General features: G+C 37.8%; 1 protein-coding gene across 12 annotated transcripts in view; it reads right to left on the bottom strand.

Annotated features, from left to right (window-relative positions):
• Nucleotides 1-13,223, bottom strand: part of SEMA3D (semaphorin 3D) — a 143,891-nt gene that overhangs the window by 110,146 nt on the left and 20,522 nt on the right. The window contains exon 1 of one of the 12 annotated variants that reach the window (XM_074573361.1): nt 7,632-7,768. The exons of the other annotated variants lie outside the window; for them this stretch is intronic. The gene's annotated coding sequence lies outside the window, so the exon portion shown is untranslated. Of the gene's footprint in view, nt 1-7,631; nt 7,769-13,223 lie in introns of those variants that run through there. 12 annotated transcript variants of the gene reach the window in all.

The following is a 13,223-nucleotide window of genomic DNA, read 5'->3' as shown; positions in this document are numbered from 1 at the left end:
AAACTTATATAACACCTTTCATACATTCAATTTAAAGTATACAGTAACTAGTACATACAATACTGAATCTGCAACAGAAATGTTTTCCTACTATTCCAGTTTCACAGCTGGGGAAGCTGATGCTGAATGTATTCAGTAGCCATTCTAGAAGGACTTGAAGTGACTAAGGAGTGGAATGAGTTTATATTAATCAGCAGTTATCAATGCCACTCTCTTAAATACGATACGCTTCCTTCTACCGAGTCAAATGGGTTATCTGACATAGCATATCAGTTTTAAATAAACACGCACAAGTGTAAGGACGAGCTTTATAATACTCAAGCGTGGAACACAGTTACAGAGGAATAAACCTATTGATCATCTTCACACAGTACCGCAAAAGCAAAACAACAATAACTACTGGAAACTCTGCTTCCCTTGTCTGCTCAGCTGGGGTATGTGACCTGCATTAATGGCACAGGGAATAATGTACTTGCACTCAGACCCAGGACTGACTGATGTCAAATGAAGTTCAACCATTCATATTAATGGGGATCAGCATTTGTCTGAGGGAATGGAAGTCTCTCAGACCTTTGGGTCATGAATTGACAAGCTATCGAACGTTTTCTCTGTTATGCTGACCATCCTCCATCCTCAATGAGATCAGCTGTCTGGACCCTTAGTCCCACTACAGCTGCTTTGTGCTCCTCCTGAGGCACAGAAAGAGCTCGTCACTAGTTCTTTGTGCGTAATGTACAACTCAGGGTGAGATCTCACAACTGCCTTTCCAGGACACAGAGAACAGTCACACTTCCCCGGAACCCAGAAAAAACATAGACATCATACATGTAAACTGTGAGTTTTATTATTATGGAGATTTGTGAACGACCAAGACATATGGTGAGAGAAGAAAAAAAAAAAAAAAAAAGCCCACTGAAAGCATCATCTAAAAAGAACAAAAATGACTAATAATTTGTACCAAGAAAATTATAGCTAAAATGCTCTTGTCTCACACCATTAATAAACTGAGAGGAGGCAAAAAGCAGGTTTTCTTTCAGATGGACTTTCTGGAAAAATACCTTCTCACAGCATTTTATCTTGACAGGTTCCAGAGTATCTGTAAGCTCGTGGGTTCTAATCACTCTAATGATCAGCAAGCAGTTATTTCAGATGGCTGATACAAGTCTGTGGCTGATATCATCTGCCAAAATACTAAAACATGCAAAGAAAAACACTGCAGCAGCACTTTGTTCTTCTTAATATTAAGTAGAGCAATTTTGGTAGTAAGGACAGCTATAATTTTTACCATCATCATTAATACTCATCATATTAAGAACAATAATAACCCTGATAAACATAACCTTTTTTTTGGCAACAATTCTGCCAGAGGCAAATTTAAATGTTGTGGATGATGAGAAAGTATTCTGTTTCCAGTCTCATTTACAAGTTATAACCCAGCGCTGGCAGTCAGGACACGCAGAGTCAATTAAAAAAGGCCACTCGAACCCGAGCATCTCTATTCCTTTAGAGGCACCTCAGCTGCATTCTTGTTTTTCAGAAGTGCTTGTATAAACATTAAAAAACACAAAACAATAAAAAGATAAGAATCCAGCATGCAAGGCCAATCCTAACAAAGGATGAGACAAATGAAAAAAAACCAGAAGATTAAAATAAATGCCTTATGTGCATAATAAATTCCAATATTATGAGTCACTGAATTGACTCAGGAACTATGAATTGACTGTGCCCCTTTTAATTGTTCCACATAACGATCTCCTTTCTGAAAAAGAGGAACATCTTTAGCAGACATCCTTGCACAGCTGATTGTTTCTTTGTTTATCAATAGTATATGTGTACAGAAGTGTAAGTTATGGTACTTAAGTTTGGCTACAGATTTAGAAAGGAGCACGTAGGGCTCAGGAGACGTGCAGCTAGATCAGCAGATGCCTTCTGTATGTACTTCGAGAATTACCGGGAGAAATCGCCAAAAAAACAATGCAAATCTGTTCCTCGCAGTAATATGAGATGAAATGGAAAAGCTAAAAAAGCAAGGCTGCAAATCTATGCAGTCTGTAACTGAGAAAGTAATTGCATTTGAGCTTCTTTCAACATTGAAGTTGTCTCTCAATTTGCTTTCCTTAGCAATATGTATCACAAAACACATTACTGATTTTCTACATTTAAGCAGTTCTGGGTTTTCTCCACCTTCAACATTCATTTCCTGTTCCAGAAAAATCCTCTCACACAACAGCTCCTTATTTAAATAAGAATATAAAAATGTTTGTAATGGCAAGACTGAAGGCTTATCCAGTCTACTTGTCTGTTTTCAACAGTAGGTGTAAGGAAGAATAAGAATAGAACATTTATATATGATATTTCCCCACCCTTAATGCTCCCCCTTCTCTTAATCTATTTTCAGCTCAGGAGATTTCCTGAGCCTATTGTGGCCTGTCTATTTCGTAACCCCCAAGTAGATATCACTTTCAAGTACTTGTCCAGCCTCCCTTTGAGCCCTTGTAAAATTCTTGCATCTGCAACACCATCTGGCGAACAATTTTGTATGTCTACTATCCGATGTGTGAAGAACCACTTCCAAAACCAACAATGCAACCTGACAACTTATTAATTTCCCCTCAAATACCACCATCTTCATAATAGCCAGAAAATAGATCCTACTGGACAATAAAAATAGGAAGATTCTGGTTGAGTTGTGATGATCATCCAACTGGTTTAACATTAGAGGCATTATGCGTGCTACCTCATTACTTTACTTTGCATAATAGACTCACAGAGTGGCTGAGAAATCAAGAGAAAATTGGTCAGAGAAAATTAAGAAGGTGATAGTAGTGGTCAGACCCAATAAGTATTTGCTGCCGAAGAAAAATACCTTGCTGCTGTCACTGCACAAAATGAGATGCAACATTTCACAACTAAATCTTTGGTCAGAATCCAGGACCAGCTTTGAATATTCAACCAAAAACCTTTTGCCAAGGTTGGCAAATACATGGGTGGGGCAAAAATCACAGCTTAGATCAGTGAAAGAGAAACCCTTCAGGTTTCACAGACAACAGTGGCTCAACACCAGTAGCAGAAGAGCTCCCACTCATCATTCTTGGTGAATAACTTTGGTGGTAGGGTGGAAAAAGCATCCCAGGACACCTAGGACTTGGGTAGCTCTGTCACCTCTCTTCCTGACAAGGCCCTCTGCCTCTCTCACACTGCAGCAAAATTAAATTTTACTGTACTGAAATGGCCAAATTTTCCCACATACAAAACTTCTACTCTCCTTATAATTTAAATAAAAGAGGGGGAAAAGGGGACTTACTTTTGCAAAAGTTGATAATATATGTTTAAATTCTTCTGTTCTCAAAATCGTTAGGATAGATAATTTAAGAAATGTATTTTCATATTTGCACTATATACTGACTATGTGGAAAAACAGTTATAAGCTCTATGTTTCAAGGTGCGAGTGCTGTAAAAAACATCATCTTGTGATTTAGAACAGTAAAATTGTGAAGATTTATGTCTCCCATTGAAACATCTGATCTTACCCACTCTTGGTGCCAGAATGGCAGACTGGATGAGCTACTTGCTTATTCCAGTCAGGCGTTTCCTTGACTCCTGGACTTTATGTTAAGATATGATGAACATCTTACTCCCACTGGAGGATTTTTACTTGCATGAAGTCAATAGGTTAAAACTTGAAATTTACAGCTCGTGAAAGGGATTCCTCATCTGAGTTTGTTGCATTCTAATGGATAAGTAGAAAAATATAAATACTAAAAAAAACAATTGTACTTTATATACTTCATACTTCATACATACAAAGTCGTTAATTTAAGGGCCTGTCAGAATACAGCTTCTTTAGCAATATCCCTTCTAGTGAATCATGAAGGGTAATAAATATCCAGATGTGTTACATCTCAGAAATGCTACAGTGAGCTGGCCCTACAGAAAAAGGTTCCTTTCCTTTTACAACAACAACGATTTTTTCAACTCACTATTATAAACAGTATTATTCCAAAGGATCTAATTAGTTATATTTACTTATTTAGAATTAAAAACTTATTCAGTTATTTTGATTATATCAATCAAAAGTCAAGTTTCACGTTAAGTTAGTAACGTGCAGAGGATCACAACAATGTAATGACATTTCTGTCATTGCCTAGTGAGTTTCAGAGCTGTTTCAAAAAATACACGTATTCAAAAATTCCACGACTTCTTTGATCAAAACTAACATTGAAATGATGGTGGAAAACATTACACTTTCTGAAAAAAAAAAATCCTCATTAAGTTTTATATCAGAAAAGTTACACCTCCTTTTTCAATTACAGCTACTTTTAATATTTTCCAAAGGTAGCTACAATTTGGCCTTGATCCTGCTATTGCAAAATGCCAGAAATACCTAATTATAGCAGGGAAAATGTTGTGTGCGCACATATGTATGAGTTTGTCTACAGTCTGCATGAGCAATTGAAAAACATCCAACATATACACACAGCAAACCACATAATTAAAATTACCCTTATGCAGAGTAAATTTGTCTTTAAAGTAGAAAATAATGGAAGGACAGCAGAGACTTCTTAGTATTAAAACATAATGCTTCATTTAATGAGTAATCCCTGGAGCACATGGATGTTTACCTCACTCTGGGCAAGCTCAAGTGCATGGACAGACAATTACAGTACTTCAGCTGATGTGCAATAACTTGTTAAGCAGCTGTAATACAACGGCATTCTTTCATGGGCTTATAAACTGCTTTTCTGTATTTTCCTCCGTGCCAATATGACTTTTTGACTCCCATATATTAAATGGCTAAAAAATATCAGCATGTTCAAAGTTAAAAAGCCTGAGTATGGATCCACAAAGCACTAGAGACTGGTAAAAACTGGAACCTATGTCTGAAGTCTCTCCAAGTTTGGCAGGTACTGCGTCTGAATCCATTCTGCCTTCAGAAAAATAAAATCATAATATTTTTTTAAAAAAGACAGACAAGGTTTTGCAATAGGAAAAACACAATACAGTTAGCGTGCATTGTTTCTTAGATGAATAATGGATGGATATCAGACTTGGTTGAATAAGATTCAAACCCAAATTTTAAAAAATGTAGATATAGGGTGTAGATTAATAGTGAACACTGGCAAATAGCTTGAAAGGGTCTCCAAGTTTTGCTTTGGGAGAATGGCAAAAGGAGAAAGGATAGAGAAAGGATACTACTAAAGGTTCACTTCCCACCACTTTTACACCACTGCCTCTTGTCAAAGTGCAGGGCGCAAAGTTCTGAGACTGATATTTGGCAAAAACAAGCTTAAACTATAAAAAACAAGAAAATCTAATAGATGATTCAGGAGTTACAATGAACACGGAACCTCTCAATATAACACTAGCTTGCTTTCAGCTATGTTTTAGCGTTTCATCACGTACACAGGACACAGATTTCATTGCTTTGGTCAGTCCTGCAGAGGCTACTGAGCAGCTTCTTCGATGTGGTGACCCTTCACTTCTCAATGTGACAGCTGAAGGCAGTACTTCAAACTATTCATTCATTTTCTAGGCTTCTAGACTTTAGATAAAAAAACTTATTTTTCTATTATTTCATATTACTAGGTAAGGAAAGTTAAATACAATCAGAACATACACTGTACTGCTTTGTAATATGTGAACTTTAGAATCTCAGAAAATAAAAAAATTCTGCATTTCTTTCAATGTATTTGATCCAAACTTCTGTTTGCCAATGTAAAAGCAATTTAAAATTTATTTGTAATGTTGTTACATCCGTAATAGTCTAAGGATGTAAATGATGCAAGATTCACAGAAAAGTAACTGGTGCCTACTCAGATATAGGCATACGTATATGTATGTCTTGTTCCATAGGGAATAATCGTGATTCTCAGCACCCGAGTATGAGTTTACAGCTTATTATGACCTTATTTTTCAAATATTAAAAACAGAATGCATCCTGGAGGCTTTTTTCTTTTAATGGAGCACAAAGTAGCAATCAATGGTCATCAATATTTTTGTTGGCATAGTTCTGTATTTCACACAAGAGACCTTTGATATCACAGAACGGCTGAAATATCAAAATTCCTTCAAATACTTATCTCTTTTAATGATAACTACAGCTGCACTCAAAATCTGCTGCCCTTGGTATCACTTACGTTCCCACAGGAATACAAATCTCTGAGAGGCAAAGGTTTAAAAAAAGGTATTCTCAGGGCACTGGAGAAATGCACAGCTTTATTCTTTTGATGCTGCATAATCATATTATTGAGCTAATATACTGAAATATAATTTTTTAATCTCTTTTTCTTTTTTTTTTTTCCCTGAAACTTATCTACTTTCACATTATTAATCTGAAAACTGGCCAAAAGAAAAAAAAAACAGAAAGAGAGATCCAATGAATTCAGAATTCAAATACTGTCATTTGGGCCACTGAACATCTTCAGTGGAAGCAATTTAGTCTAAGGCATGGGAATAATGAAAAAGAAACATTATGAAGAGACACTGCTGAAAGCTGGTTGCTATCTGTTTGAGATCAAAGAGGATCAAAGCAAATATGAAATTGTCTTGTAGGTGAGGTAATAAAGTACCTAGTAATCTTGAAATGAGCTGTCTAAATATTCATATTTATACATTTCATTTTGAAAGGTGTGCATTTAAATCCCACGAGCAATCCAAGAATGATAATCACAAAATAGTAATACAAAATTAAATTTAAACCCGATATCTATTCCATCCTTGAATCAAAAGTATTTCTTTCATCACGGTAATGACATATTGTTTTTAAAACCTAGTGACTATATTTGTTTAATTTAATGTATAAGTCCCTGGTTATCATTGTGATTTTACTCATACATAAGCAATCTAATGTGCACTGCTATAGCAGTTTGACGTATATTTCCAAAACCAGAAAAAAACTAAGACCGAGAGACACATCACCACCTCTTGCAGAAATGTCACTCATGCTATGAATAAAGCATAAGCTTAGAAAAACATCATCACCCAACAAACAAATAGCATTTGCTGAACCAAATACATGTGTCTGGAACTGTGCTCTTGAGCTAATTGGAGGCAGGCTCTGGTGCCGTACCCCAGGACGCCGCAGTTGAGAAATCCCTCAAACTGGTCATGCAGAGTTCAGTGCTCCGTGCAACGGCAGTTGCTTAACTCTGGGGGCAGGAGGCACGGTGAGAAATCTCAGAAACCAGACTGGGAAACAATGCTGCTGTTTGTCATGGACAGCCTCAGCAGTGGGAGGAAGCCAGCGAGAAGGACAGGGACCTGAGCAAAGCTGGCCATAAAGCAGCAATGCACCATTGCCAAGGGCGAGCGCTGGCTGGGGGGATAGCTGGGGCTATCAGGGGTAAAGAGCTGGCGAGGGGGTGAAGGGTAGGTAAGAGCAAGTCCTGCTGAGCCAACTCTTCCCACAAGCGCTTCCCACCTCTTCCCACGGGGGCTGCCCCAAACCACCACTGCATCTGTATTCGGTTGTGTCAAGATGGACTGGGGCAAGCTTGAGACTGGGATACGATGGCAATCAGTGTGGGAGGTATTATTGCCTCTCGTTAGTCTTCCTCTCAAAAAGGGAGGAAAAAAACAGAAATTATTTGCTGTTCAAATAGCAAAAGTTGAATGGGAATGTGCATACCCACCTCTGGCAGATTGTGCCATTGAAGGAGACTATCAAACTCAGTCACAGGACATCCAAAACCTCTCCGCTCATGCGAAGTACCTCATTCTGATGTTCAGTTTAGAAAGCTACTGCTGCAAGATAGTTATCTATGACTCCCTGGTACACCCAAAGACAGAGAGAGAAACAAAAAAAACAACTGAAGGAGTTTGGTCACTCTGAAAACCCTGTTCTAATTTTTAAAATTCAGTAGGTGCAAGTAATGAACTAAAGGATACATTCGCTGGGATCTGGCCCGGTCTGATATCTGGATTAGAGGACACAAAATTTCGAAACTCTGCAACAGCTCCTCTCCTTTCCTGTGTGTCAGACTAACCCCGACCCTGAGTGTATCTTCTAGTTTAGCCTTGTCCAACATGTGGTTTCAGGCAGGATGTTGCCTGTAAAACCCTCACGCATTAATTCCACTAATTGCAGCATTCAAAATAAAAGCAGAGCTTTCAGAGGGGGACCAAAAGGCCATGTTGCCCTCCCGACGGTAACATGCTATCAGCCACAGCCAAGGCTGGAAACGCATGCGTTCGTGAGGCATTGAGCTAACACGTCCTCACAAAAACCATTCGACCCAATCAGCCAAACTGTGGACCTTGATTTCTCTGTCTGACAGCCCTGTTCAGCCCTGCTGGGTCGGACTTTGGCCAATGCCACCGCTCGGAAGCTGCAGAGCATCTCTGTGAAGAGCACCTGCAAAAGGAGCGGAGGGGGAGGGGGGAACTCTTCAGACTTGGTAAAACAGGTTTAATAGAGTTAGAAGTGGAAAAAGACTGAGCTGATTACCCTGTGTGAACTGACTACAGGAACAATACCCAAACGAAAGACAATCTAACACAACTGTCACAACAAAGCCAGTTCTGAAAGACATCTGACAAGGCAACATCTTTTTTTTTTTAAATCCTCAGGATATTAACTGCATATTTGTGTGTTGTATTAAGAAGACTAACGTCATGACAACAGCTCAATTTAGTACAAACAATAGGCCAATAAATACAATACTAGTGCTTTAAAATAATTAAATAACCATTTGTTCTTGTATTTATGTTGCTTCCAAATACTGGCAGAATTCCTTCAAATAAACAAACAGCTCTTTTTTTTTAAATTTTTAAAGATTATATGTTGGCAGCAATTTAGGCGAATCTGGACATTTGTTCCATTCATCTGAGGTGAAAAAAACAAAGACACATCTATCACATTGCATTTTTGCTCTTAGAAAGCCAAAACAAGGGCCCTCCAGGGAAAAAGAAGTTTAATTATAAACTATTACTGCAGAACAAGATAGATTCTCGGACATATCTCTGGGAACATATTCAATACACTAAGCCAATATAATCTGAAATGTAATTTTTATTCTTCTTTTTTTTTTTTTTAATGCAGGGCCATGATTCTTTTTCGGTGTAAAAGGAAAAAGTCAACAAAATAGTGATCAATTACACAGGCACGAAGTTTGTTGCAAAATAACGTTCATAATATAGTTAGGGGTTCTTCAGAAGCACCCACAAGAATGAAAAACACAAGCAGTGTCACTGATTAGCAGTCTGTTTTTTAAACTGCTCACTAAATTTGTGCTGCACAATACTGAGAAAATCTAAAGTATAAAATAGGAGACAAAGTGCAAAACAACATCACATTCTCTGCACTGTAGTTTTCAGTTTCAGTTCCTATAAAGCTTTTTATAATTGTTATATCAATTGTTACAGCAGAAGCATCTTAATGAAAAACAGAATTACTCTCTGGTTTTTTTTTAGCTTTTCACCCTCCACACCAAGAAAAAGCAGGCAATTTATTCCAGAATCTTCAGTTTGAAATATTTCTTAATCACACATAGTATATCAAATAGTTGGTTCATTTCTGTCCACAGGAAATTCCCCTAATATGAAAATGTACAGGCTAATAAATAAAACTTGAATTTAAAAAAAAAAAAAGGTGAAAGAAGCTGTAACGCTCCTAGAACTCAATGAGGCTATTTAATAAGCCTACATTTTAGATTTCCATTGTGTAACAGAGAAGAAAATGAGTTATGTCAATAACACTGTCAACAAGGTCAAGCCCCACAGGAATCCCTATGAATTCCTTCTAAAATCCTGTGTAGATCCGTAAACTATGTCATGATCTTACCCACCACATCGGTGAAGTGTGGAGCTTATTTTAAAGAACTGCATGCTGACAGCCTAATTCTGTTTTCACAAAGATGAACTGGATCTCTAGAAAGGCAAATAGCTGTCTCATAACGCGAGAGGTGTCCATCAGGTAAATTGATTCTCCTGAGCAAATGAGTTGCAGAAGTAAACATGAAAGCTTTGTACTGAATCTCATTCAGAGAAATAAATACTGAAGATTCCATGTTTTAAAATTCATACATGACATCAAAGATGAATGCTAATTTGCCTTTTCTAAGTAGATGCATTTATACTTAGATCAAATATATAAATTGTCAAGAATACTATTACCCATCACGATACTATTGCCCATGTTCAATATCTTTGAAGGCTTTCAAGCCTCTTGAGATCATGCAATTTCTAAACATAATAATGAGAAAATGCATTTTTTTTTCCTAAATCATGATGATCAATACTGTAGAAAAGTTTACAGTTGCAAATAGTGATTATCTGATTATTCCTTCTCATTTTCCTTCCTCATTCTTTTCCCAGCAATTAACTTCCTTTTATTTTACCAAATGTCTTCACAAGCTAATGAAAGAAGCAGAGATTTATAATAAAGATTTATAACAAAGTGTCCACTATAGACCTGTATCAGAGTAATGCAGAGAGTAGTCAGTGAGGGATACCTTGGTGTGTGTCCACTGTCTTCATAGAAGTTGCACTAATTAGGTAGAAAAGGACCGTGACCATCATGACCCTAATATTGGTGATAGTTGTGTTCTCTAGTACACAAATATTAAATTTATTGTCTGAGTTCCATTTCTGAATTCTTTTGACAGAATAATTAGTGAGCACATTCGTTCAGATAATTTGAATGAAAGTCGAGCTTGTCTTTAATAAATTTAGTGTAAAAATATTTGATAATCTCTCTAAGGTTCAGACTCACCTCCTTTCTATTTAGGTACCTGGAAAATAGAAGCTGGCAGCCCAGTCACTTGAAGCTACATGCATAATCAATAGGGAGAAACAGAAACCACCAGACACTGAAACTACCAACCTGAGCTCTTTAGCACCTTCTGTTGACTCTAGTTAAATATCAGATCCTATACGGGAGGAGAAAATGTAGGATATGCTATCACTTGTTTATCTATTTGACCAAATAAATGCTTCCAAAAACAACGAAAAACATTACTAGAACAATCACTTTTGTTTCTCTGGTTCCAGATCTATGTAGAGTTGCTCCCTACATAATGCCCTTCACTGAGTAGCATTTGCTGAACCATCATAAAACCCCGACATGTCTGAGCATGGTCCTCTGCTGTAGGAGGCAAAGGAATGAATCCCTCCGATGGTTGTGTAACAGGCTCTTACCCTTCTGCTACTAGAAAGGAAAAATATATTAGCAATGTTAGGTGTATGTGTCTTTATTGTGGTAGTGTTCTTACTTGAGAGGAAATCAAAGAAAATGTCACACTACACAAAAGCGATTCCGTGATAAAGGAAATGAGAAGATTCTAAGGCCAAGAACTGAAACGCTACAAATGTCAGCACTACAGCTGGAATGTGATGGCAAACAACATGGTCTTGCCTCTCACAGTAAGTCTGTGAAGCGGAGAGAAAATAAAGGCAATGTTTTACTAAGCTCATTTAAAAATAACACGACAACATTTCTGCTTCCTTGGTGTCTTTCTCATTCAGTGTCCACCCTCTGCAGGAATGACCCAGAGGTCCTGAGGAATACATGCTTTCTGATTGCATGGTGAAAAAATGCAGCCTAGTGCATATACGTTAGAGACTGGGAAGGAATGAAAGTGCAGACAGTTATCCTTTGGGATGCTGATAATGAAAGCGCTTGTAAATTATTTCTCATTGTTTCCAGCGGAGGGGAGCATGGCTGCAAATCACTGAAAACTGACATATCTGCATGTCTGTTAGTGCTTTATTATTATTAATCAAAACGAAAACAGTGTTTTCTTCTATTATCTGTGCAGATATGCCCTCTGTATTCAAGTAGTTAAAGAGAGGCCTGATTAGTCCTGTGTACTATTAAGGATTATACCCTTGCCTCCTATTGTCTTCTAAAGCAGTGAAGTGTTCTGATCACTGGTTGTCAAAGAACCAGCCTAGATGACAGAATTTCTATGTCAGGTACCAGAAATCTTCTGAAAATGTGACACAATATTGCTGTCCTGGAGATACAGCAAATGGGATGGGGAACTTGCCCCAGTCCTAGACTAGAAACTACAGGTAAAAAAAAGAATAATCTCTTTTTTTCTCTCTCCCAAGCTTTTTCATTTACAAAATTTGTAATTCTTTATACATATATATAAATTCAAAAATGTAACCAAAGTAAACTGATTCAAGGAACTGAAAACATACCGCTACTGTTTCTTAAGATCCCATATTAGTCAAATCATCCATGACCAGCTTCGGATATTATTTCTGTCACCGAGGTTTGCGTAAAGAGCAGAGCAGCTTTCTCCTGGAAGGTCCCAGGACGTTTCACTTAATCTTCCACCTCCCACCCTGGGTCTCACTCACATATTTCAGTTTTTCTCCCTGTGTGGCCATACGGGGAGCACTCTCAAGCTAAACCCACAGGAAAGAAACAGAGAAGAACAGGAACCATGCAAGAGCCTGCCTGGACAGATTGAATAATGCTCGCAATTTGTTAAGTACTAGAAGATGACTGAACTTCCCCAGTGTTATTGTTTTATCATTCTTTTGAAATCATAACTTAATACTTTTATTCCTATGAACTAACACGCTAAACACAGTAACTTAATGGTGAAGTATTAGAAAAACATTAATGTAAACATATAATAATAATAATGTAAATGCACTGACATATGCTTATGATTATTCTTACAAATGCCTTTTGGGAAGGCCATATCGAATCTTTAAAATTTATCTTTAACCATGGCCCAAAATTCAGGGGTCTGTTAAATACATTCAGCCTGAATCTTTCTGAGTCTCCATGTGAAGAAAGTATAGGCTTCCAAAACAGACCGAGTCTGGCCATAACACAACAGGATCAGAGACATACTTCTGCCGCAAGGGAAAGCACTTCAAACACCAGGGTGCCAGTCTGTCAGCACTTATCACTCAGTGGGTTATACTATCTCTCCAGCAGATTCCCCTTCCAAACTTATACTTCATCACACTCCTGACCTTGCTGCATGCGGCCCCCTCAGCAGAGTTCAAGTCTGTATCATGTAAGACATGGAGAGTTTCTTCACTGGTTCTCATTATCGTCTCAGAGCTTTGCTCATGGTAAGCCAAAATTATCTACTCTGCAGTTTTGGGGGCATTCATGGAGGAGGAAGGGATGAAGAAAAGTCTGACCAAGAAAATGTTACGCTGCAAAGAAAGGGAGCAAACGTCTGCCCGTTCATGAGCAAATGATTGCTTCTGGGCCTGTTTGGTGTGCAACTTTCCATCCAAAAATGGGATGGAAA

Source organism: Larus michahellis, chromosome 1 (assembly GCF_964199755.1).
Source record: "Larus michahellis chromosome 1, bLarMic1.1, whole genome shotgun sequence".
Classification (NCBI taxonomy): Eukaryota; Metazoa; Chordata; class Aves; order Charadriiformes; family Laridae; genus Larus; species Larus michahellis.
The sequence above is the reverse complement of the archived record's forward strand: the minus strand, read 5'-3'. Positions and strand labels throughout refer to the sequence as shown.